The sequence below is a fragment of the Delphinapterus leucas genome, chromosome X, assembly GCF_059928025.1.
Source record: "Delphinapterus leucas isolate spDelLeu-1000000601 "Yukka" chromosome X, BTC_Dleu_Yukka2, whole genome shotgun sequence".
NCBI lineage: Eukaryota > Metazoa > Chordata > Mammalia > Artiodactyla > Monodontidae > Delphinapterus > Delphinapterus leucas.
The window spans coordinates 48794042-48803516 of record NC_143150.1 but is presented as its reverse complement, the minus strand read 5'-3'; positions in this window follow the sequence as shown (position 1 = coordinate 48803516).

Genomic DNA, 9475 nt, shown 5'->3' with positions numbered 1-9475 from the left:
TGAAGGAACTATTGGGGAGAAGTGGCTGCCCATCCTGCTTCTCAGAGTCCTTTTGGGTTTGATATCAGCCACAGAGCTGCCATTCAGGTCAATAGACTTCTTGTGATCAACAATGTCAAAACAGCTTAACAATCTCAAATAATCAGCATCCTCTACAGAGGACTCTGAGCCAGGGTGAATAATGTTTTGGAGGTAACAGTGATAATTTCTATTTCATACCTGAAACAAAGCTGCAAACAACAGAGAAGAGAAAGTGAAATTACCCAGAATAGTCTTGTTCTCAAGGTTCCAGGAAACTATTCAGCGTCTCCTGGTAGGTGATTCAAACTCACCACTGTCCATAATCTACTGGTGTTTCTTAAACGGATGGCAAACCATGGCTTGGGCTGTGCTATTTTCAAAACAAATCAAAATCATGAAAGGAACCCAACTGCTGCTTAGTGACCACTCTTAACCAAGAGCTGGACAATGTGGCCTCATATGACATCGCTATTAATTGTATTGGTTAACAGCCTTAATTAATACCCTTCCTTGACGAGGTGCTTTCCCCACTCTCTCTATATCACAGTGGGAAAATCAGTCTACATACACAGTTACACTGGTTCCTTTTCTATTTCTCAGGATATCCCTAGTATTCCAGATTTAATCCCCCAAAGCTTTGCTTTCACAGATGAACAAAAAGTGCCCAATGTTAAGATAAAACAATTTTAAGACACTTAGAATTGCACCGTTTATTTCAAAATCATAGTATTATATTTTTCTAGATATTTGTTTTGAAGAGACACTCTTTACATTCTGCCTTTCATCCAATGCAGGTGTTGCTTGTACCCAATAAAGAGGAACACTGGCCCTGATCATTTTTTAATTTTAAGATGCATCCACTTTTTTTCTATAGAAGGCTGCGCTATTCTATCAGCACTTTTTAGAAACATGATCTCAGAGCTCAACTCTGATTGTTTTCTATTATATTCGATTTCCTTAAACAACAGTCAATTGTCTGGAGGTGAATAGGTAGATCTTGACATTATAACAAAGGCTAAAAGGCAGAATTGAGAAATGTATTACCTAAAATTCTCCTAGGTTTTTTTCCTTTATTTATTTGGGTGGATTATAATCTGCCAGCTGCTTTAAGATACTCACAGTGGTCAACGAAAATTTACTAGCCTTATGCCAGCAACTGTCAACTCAGTAGTCCTTGTACTACAGGCAGACAAATGACAAAAGAGAACTCTCAAAGCACGGAAGGAGCAGAGCTCAGTACAACTGGCAGGTTACTGAGACAGCTACGGAGGGAAATTACATGGGTTACGGTTCTACTTATGAACCTAACTATATTAAAATAAGATTGGAACCTCAAGGGGCTTATCTTACTGACCTGCAGAGAGTTTGCTGCATTTGCCTTTTTGCCAGAGGTATTCATCATCTATATGTGTATTAAATGTACTTTATCCACCATGATAAAGGAGAAAGTAAGCCGAAAACATACTTTTGTTATTCCAGATTGCCACAAAGCATAAATAGACCCACAATAGAACAAAGAAAACAGTTTTGAAGGGCATCAGCAATTACAGTGCTGTGAGAAGGGAGAGGGGAAACAAAACTAGTAATGGAGAATGGTAAGAAGAGAAAAGGAAAAGAAATTGCTCTCCTGGAGCTTCATAGTGGGTACACATTTCTTCTCACAGAAGGAAGGTGAAGCCAATATGGTAAAGAAGATACAGATACTCAAAGCCTGGGCCATGGAATTGAAAATGAAAAATCTTTATAGAAAAGAGATTCTGAAAAGAAGAGATTTTACACCACTGGAACTTTTCTATAGGCAGTAGGCTTTTTCCACAGAAGTTGAATCAAGTTCTTCTAAAAAAGAGTGGAATAATTAGGACAATCCAAAAGCATTTGGGAATGTAGAGAAAAGGGCTGCTGGCCAAAGAGGAAAGATGTAAGGTAATGAGGCAGGAGATAGATGGGCTCCAGGCTAGACATTTACAACAGGCCTCCTGTTCATACTTCCTGAGGTGAGAAAAAGATGGGTTTCAGGCCAGACATTCACTACTAGCCCTCTGTTTACATTTCCTGAGGCAAGAGACCAATGGGCTCCGGACTACATATTTATGACTGGACTCCTGTCTACATTTTGAGATCTGCATTTCGATATAAGAAACAATAACAGAAATAAGATAGATAACCAGACATCGGACATTTTTATGGCAGGGACAGAGAGGGTCTAAACCCTGTTAAGAGATCAAGAGGTCATACACTTCCCATCTTTGGGGCAAGTGAGACACTACACATGTGCAAAAGGCTTCACGGAGTCAAAAAGGCAGGAGAGGGCTTCCTTGGTGGCGCAGTGGTTGAGAGTCCGCCTGCCGATGCAGGGGACACGGGTTCGTGCCCCGGTCTGGGAAGATCCCACATGCCGTGGAGTGGCTGGGCCCGTGAGCCATGGCCGCTGAGCCTGCGCGTCCGGAGCCTGTGCTCCGCAAAGGGAGAGGCCACAACAGTGAGAGGCCCGCATATCGCAAAAAAAAAAAAAAAAAAAAAAAGGCAGGGGAAACCAGACCATAATAGGTCTTGCCTTTGCCCCTCCCAGACGCCTTTGCGATGAAATCCATCTTGACTGAGGGGGTGTGTGTGCACCTAGGGGAGGGTCCAGAGACAAATTAGCCATGGGGTCAAAACAATACGATTGGCCAAGAAGACAAAGACCTGGATGACTGCCCCCTTAAAAAGGATATAGACTTCCCAAAGGCACGATTCTAGCTACTCTCTTGCTGTGTTCACCAGTGCATTTTTCCGCATGTACTATGCTTTTCTAATAAACACTTTACTTTCTTCTATATCTTCCATCACCTTGTCAGATTCATCCTTTCAAGGTAGACAAAGGACTGGGGACGGAGACACTAGCCACTGGCCCTATGGTCTAGTGGTTAAGATCCTGGTTTCCATCCAGGCAATCTGGGTTCAATTCCCAGTCAGGGAACTAAGGTCTTGTTTCCAGCTGCTGCTTACTGCAAGCTCACGCTCACTGCTGCATGCTTCCGAAATCAGTAAGCTCTTTGGTAACATTTTTGAGAGATGTAGAAGTAGCTGGATACAGGCCTATCATGCATGACCTTTCAGTAGGCATGTTACATTAATGAAGGATTTCTTATGGTAAGGCCCAAATCAGAAAGAATCTTGGATTATTTGGGGGGAAAAAACCACATTGTAAATCCAAGATGCCATGATTTTCTTAGGGAGTAAATGTAATACAGTAGAAAGGCCATAGAGTTTGACTTCAGCTTTTGACAGATTGAGGATCAAATCCTGGCTCAGCCACTCAGTTAAATGCATGAATTTGGGCAAGCTACTTTCTCTCAGCTTCAGTTTCTTCATCTAGTAAATGTGAAAAATTATAGCTGTGTCACAGTTCTGTTGTGAGAAGTAAATGATGTATCATGTAAAGAGTCTAATCATTAACTCATAATTGGAATGTAATAAGTGGTATATATTTTGGTTATTATACATTTTCAGGTAAAGGTAAGATGTGGTTTATGATGGGAAATGACTGGATGCTCAATACATTTCAGAGGCAAGTGAATTTGGTAACCATTTACAAAGGAAATGAAAGAAATAAAACAAATACAACACAAAAGCCCACGTGGTTTTTGGAAGTAATATATATTACCTACTCGGACCACAGAAAATTCTTTCTGTAGGCTGAATGATTTGGAATGAATTGGACAGTTACATCAATTCTTCCTAAGATGAAGTTAACACTTTAGGGTGCTGTTTATCATGCAGAGTATAAAAACTATTATGGAAAAGGATTCAAACCCATATGTTTTATTTTGTTTTCCTCTGATAAACTTTATCATGAAAATGAATTAATAGTGCCACTTTCTTCTATTTAAATCTGTCATAAGCAAACAATATCAGAATTTTAATGCTACATCTATGCTTCAAATTCATACTCTTCTTCCTTTTTAATATTCTCTGTTTACATTGTTTGACATGTTATAGTATTTCTCAAACTGCTCAAACCATACAAACCTGAAAATTGGATGTGAGGTCACAAACATGGCTGATGATTATTCCATTGTTTTGATAATTTCAAAGCACTCCCAACAGAACTCACTTCCATTTCATCACTACACTGTTGCAAGTTCGAATTTCTCTTCAATTATAATAAGTATTAATACATCCCAATGATTGTCATAAAGGTACAACTTAGCACACATTACAGTGCTAAAAAGGAACACATGTTTACTTCTACTATGTTTCAGGGACGTCTACATTTGTTTATAGCTATAGATGTTCCTTATAAGACACCATTTTGTTTCTCCATATTGTGGAGAACTTCCATGAAACAAGAACTGTAAAAATCACATTTGTCCATTTTGCTTTACAACATTGTGACAAAGAACCTTGAGGGACACTTCTATTTCGTATTCTTGTACCCCCAGTGGCTGCAAAATTTCCAAGGGTAGGATTTAGAGGATGTAATTGAAAGCAAAAACAATAGTCTGGGATTCTACTTAGTAACTGTATGACTTTGGGGCCATCACTTAACCTATGGGTTTCAGTTAACTTTTCTGTAAAAGGAGGGACTTGTATTGGGGTGATTGATCCTCAAAACCTCTTCTAACTTCAAATTTTGTATGTTGGGATAAGGGAGTTGAATTTCTCAGAGGAGGGAATTCTCTTCATGATTTAGTCTGGAAGAGAGAATCTGCAGGTCTGCACAAGATGCTTCTTTTCTAACCCAATTTTCTTGTTATGTGAAAATTCCTCTTTCTTTGGTGAAAGAAGACAATCCAGGAGGAAAAGGCTCTATTTAATATTAGTGGTGTACTCATGTGATATTGCAATATCCAAAGCATATTTTCACTTCTTCCAGAGGTGTGGGCAATCACTTTTGTGGTATGGGGTTTCTCAGTGATACTGAGGTATGAAGTATGGAAACAATCTTAAAACCCCATCTTTAGTCCTGTGGTTGTGACACTCTAACCTAGAACATTCCATGCTTGTTAATCCAAATACAGTTTAATGAAAAGTCTATCACCTACAGTAGATTTAGGAAACAAAGATTTAACCAATTTTTCTTAGTAAAAGTAAGTTCACTAAAAATACATTTTGATTTTAAAATTATAATGGTAATAAATGTGTGTTATAACAAGAAAAGCAACACAGAGATGCATTAAAAAAAAAAAAACCTTAAACATTGACATCCACATACAAAAAAATGAACCTAGGTCCATACCTTACACCCTTCACAAACATTAACTCAAAATGGATCAGAGACCTAAATGCAAAGTGCTAAACTGTAAGACTCTGAGTTGATAACACAGGAGAAAACCTAGATGGTGATGCCTTTTTAGGTACAACACCAAAGACATGATCTATGAAACAAATAATTGATAAGGTGGACTTCATTAAAATTAAAAATTTCTGCTCTATGAAAGACAAAATTGAGAATTAGAAGACAAACCACTGACCAGGAGAAAATATTTCCAAAAGACACATCAGATGAAGGACTGTTATGCAAAATATGCCAAGAACTCTTAAAACTCAATAATAAGAAAACAATCAACTTAATTAATAAAAGGGACCTTAAACATGGATATCCTTAACATACATCTCACCAAAGAAGATATACAGATGGCAAATAAAACAACAATAAGACACTACTACAAGCCTATTAGAATGGCCAAAATCTAAAACACTGACAACACCAAATGCTAGTGAGGATGTTGAGCAACAGGAACTCTCATTCATTGCTGGTGGGAATGCAAAATAGTACAGTCACTTTGGAAGACAGTTTGGCAGTTTCTTACAAAAGTAAACATATTCTTACCATGTGATCCATCAATTGCATAACTTGGTATTTACCTAAAGGAGTTGAAAACTTATGTTCACACAAAAACCTGCACATGGATGTTTATAGTAGCTTTATTCAGAATTGTCACAACTTGGAAGCAACCAAAGTGTTCTTTAGTACGTGAATAGATAAATAAGCTGTGGTACATCCAGAAAGTGCAATATTATTCAGTGCTAAAAGGAAGTGAAGAAATGGCAATATTGTATTGTATATTTGAAAGTTGCTAAGACAGTAGGTCTTAAAACTTTTCACAAGAAAAACAATATTTGCAACTATTTTAGGTGATGGATATTAATTAAACTTAACATGGTAATCATTTTGCAATGTATACATATATCTAATCATTATGTTGTACACCTTCAACTAATACAATATTATATGTCAATTATATCTCAATAAAACTGGGGAAAAAAGAAATGAACTATCAATCCATGAAAAGACATGGAAGAAACTTAAATGCATATTACTAAGTAAAAGAAGTTGAGCTGAGAAGGCTACAACTGCTTGATTCCAATTATAATGATATTCTGGAAAAGGTAAAACTATAGAAACAATAAAAATATCAATAGTTGTTGGGGGCGATGGGGAGATGAATAGGTAGAACACAGAGGATTTTGAGGGCAGTGAAAATACTCTGTATGATACTATAATGGTCTATACATGTCATTATACATTTGTCCAAATCTATAGAATGGAGTATACCAAGAGTGAACCCTAATGTAAACTGTAGACTTTGGGTGATGATGATATGTCAATGTAGGTTCATCCTTAGCAAAAAATGTACCATTCTGGTGAGTGATGTTGATAATGGTGGAGGCTACGTATGTGACGGGGCAGAGGGTATATGGGAAATCTCTGTACTTTCCTCTCCATTTTATTGTAAAGCTGAAACTGCTCTAAAATAATAAAGGCTTAAAAAAAAATTAAACATCTCTCTCCACTCCCACTACCTGTTTCTCTTCACCAAGTTAACCAGTGTTAACCACCCTGGAATGTTTTCTTCACCACATTTCATTGTGCTCATGAAAGCGTATGTAAGTAAGGTCTTTTTCCAATTTATACAGGATGTCATAAAACTCAAGGTGACTAAAGAAACATGACTCTCTTCAGTGACTATACCAACATTTCTATGATTGCCAAGGTCCTTCTTACATATAGCCTACTTCCCCTGAGCTCAGTCCCAGATCTCAGTTTCCTTTGCTATTTGTAGGATTCCCATTCCTTAAAAATAAAAAGCCATTCATTTCTGAAGAAATCATTCTTTTGGGGGCCATGAGTAAGCACAGCACTTCCTTTCTAGTAGCTATAATGTTTACTGTAGATATAAAATTTACTTTCCACACTATAATATTTGAATGATTTTTGTACCTAAATATTTAGCCCTATTGTGGGATGTTCAGAGCAGATTCAAAAGTTTCTTTTTGAATCAAAAAAGGGAACAAGGGAAAAAAAAAAAGGGAACAAAAAAGGGAATGAAAAAAGGGAACAAAGAGGGAACAAGAAACACGTTCAGGTGAAGAAAAGTAGTTAGCTGATCACAATCTTACTTCCAAAGTGTTAGTTAGCCACTCACACCGTGCACCAACTTTGATCTTATTTGTAACTACAAGTGTTAGTGATAGAAACAAAATGGAGATTATGAGAGGGTTAGAAATGCCATATTACAAACTGGGTTGGAAGGTATCCTTTATATTATTTGACCATAGAGGTGGTCTAGTTACTGTGGTATATATAGCCCTGATCTAAGTGATCAGTAAAAAATAATTTACATATCAGGGTTTCTCAAGGAAATAATGGGTTTTGACTAGAGAAGCAGGTTCATTCTATGCGCACACTGTTGATCCTGAAATGTCACTCCCTAGCTTTGGTTTATAACTGGATGAAAATCTAGCTCAGCAAGAAGTCAGGACTTCTGTATAATATAATGATGTGACATTTTTTTAACCTAATGGGACTCTGCATAACAAAAAAATTTAAGATGATAGTAGTACTAGATATATTATGATCTGCTAGTTAAACCCCCAAGAGGAAAGAATCCTTCTATATAACGTTGTCATAAGAGTTACCAGAAGATTTATAGCTTTTGCAGGATGAGTTTAATATTTATCTAAATTAGAGGTGGAGAATCTGGAATAAAGCAAGAGATTACCGCAGTGATGGTGAATCCTCAGACTTCCGGATGTCTAAAGGATAGAAGTGTAATTGCCTTCTGGTAGATCCCAGGATGAAATAACACAGTTTTAATTGGTATAATTAAAAGGGGAATTAAAAATGTGTACTGAGCACCTTAAAAGAATCTCAGTGAAGAGTGTGAAGGAACCAAGATGGCGGAGTAGAAGGACGTGCTCTCACTCCCTCTTGTGAGAATACCAGAGTCACGGCTAGCTGCTGGACAATCATCAACAGGAGGACACTGGAGCTCACCAGAAAGGGTAACCCACATCCAAAGAAAAAGTAGAAGCCACAATGAGATGGTAGGAGGGGTACAATCACAGTAAAATCAAATCCCATAACTACTCGGTGGGTGACTCACAGACTGGAGAACACTTGTACCACAGAAGTCCACCCACTGGAGTGAAAGTTTGAGCCCCACATCAGGCTTTCCAACCTGGGGGTCCGGCAACGGGAGGAGGAATTCCTAAAGAATCAGACTTTGAAGCCTAGTGGGATTTGATTGCAGGACTTCGACAGGACTGGGGTAAACAGAGACTCCACTCCTGGAGGGCACACACAAAGTAGTGTGCACATAGGGACCCAGGGGAAGGGGCAGTAACCTCAGGGGAGACTGAGCCAGATGTAACTGCTAGTGTTGGAGGGTCACCTGCGGAGGCAGGGGCTGGCTGTGGCTCACTGTGGGGACGAGGACACTGGTGGCAGAGTTTCTGGGGGGTGCTCCTTGGCGTGAGCCCTCCCAGAGTCCACCATTAGCCCCACCAAAGAGTCCAGGTAGGCTCTAGTGTTGGGTTACCTCAGGCAAAACAACCTACAGGGAAGGAACCAAGCCCCACCCAACAGCAGTCAAGTGGATTAAAGTTTTACTGAGCTCTGCCCACCAGAGCAACAGTCAGCTTTACCCACCACCAGTCCCTCTCATCAGGAAACTTACACAAGCCTCTTAGGTAGCCTCATCCACCAGAGGACAGACAGCAGAAGCAAGAAAAACTAAAATCCTGCAGCCTGTGGAACAAAAAAACACATTCAAAGAAAGATAGATAAGATGAAAAGACAGGGGCTATGTACCAGATAAAACCCCAGAGAAATAACTAAATGAAGTGGAGGCAGGCAACCTTCCAGAAAAACAATTCAGAATAATATAGTGAAGATGATCCAGGACCTCAGAAAAAGAATGGAGGTAAAGATCAAGAAGATGCAAGAAATGTTTAACAAAGAGCTAAAAGAATTAAAGAACAAGCAAACAGAGATGAACAATACAATAACTGAAATGAAAAAAACACTAGAAGGAATCAATGGCAGAATAACTGTGGCAGAAGAACGGGTAAGTGACCTGGAAGACAGAATGGTGGAATTCACTGCTGCGGAACAGAATAAAGAAAAAAGAATAAAAAGAAATGAAGACAGCTTAAGAGACCTCTGGGACAACATTAAACACAACAC